The sequence below is a fragment of the Brassica oleracea genome, unplaced genomic scaffold, assembly GCF_000695525.1.
Source record: "Brassica oleracea var. oleracea cultivar TO1000 unplaced genomic scaffold, BOL UnpScaffold00581, whole genome shotgun sequence".
Classification (NCBI taxonomy): Eukaryota; Viridiplantae; Streptophyta; class Magnoliopsida; order Brassicales; family Brassicaceae; genus Brassica; species Brassica oleracea.
In genome coordinates this window covers 172,572-173,506 of record NW_013617424.1, presented here as the reverse complement: position 1 = coordinate 173,506, position 935 = coordinate 172,572, and positions in this window count along the sequence as shown.

Genomic DNA, 935 nt, shown 5'->3' with positions numbered 1-935 from the left:
AAACCAAATATCCTCATGCATTAGGAATCACATATAGATTGTTTAAGTCCAATGCTTAGTTCTGAACATGCATTCAGCTATTTCTTGATCCATGCATTTGCTTGATTTCATCCATCTTGCTTGATCTCATTTAATAAAATGATGATTGATCCTTATTCAAATTCTAAAGGGCCTTAATACCCTATATATATAATCAATCCAATTTGAATTATAATTAAAAGGATTACTAGATGCAATGATCAATTGATCATTCTCATACTAAGATTGCTTAAGCAAATAGATTATATGATTTGGGGGAAAGCGTTATTGAAATCATATACATTGATTTATTCTATTGCTTACATAGAATTCTGAGTGCTTGAATTACTCGTTAAATATTCAGATGTCGAGATTTGAACCCTCAGATTACTCTGCCCTAAATCTCTCTGGAGATAATTACCTAGAATGGGTAAAGAATACTCTTGTAGCCCTGAGATCCAGAGAACTCGGACAATGCATCAATGAGTACAATGATATCATTGACAGTGAAAGGCATAGAGCTATAACGATTATTCGTTATCATCTCACTGAGGAACTAAGAGACCTGTATCTCCATGTTGAGGATCCTTGTGACCTTCGGTTACAGTTAATGAAAAGGTTCAAACCGGTATCGTGGCAAAAGGTCAACCATGAATGGGAGATCCTCAGATTCCAGGATTTTGAATCCGTGGACAAATATAATTCTGGTCTGATGGATATTGCTTATAGTCTTGAACTATGTGGTGAAAGGATAACACATTATTCTTTATTATATAAGACCTACTCCACATTTCATCCAAAAGATGTGTTGTTGTTACACACGGCTAAGAAGTTCACCACTTATAATGACCTTTTGTCATATCTTTTGGCTTCTGAACAAAGAAAGCAGAAAATCAAAGATATCATCAACAGATTTG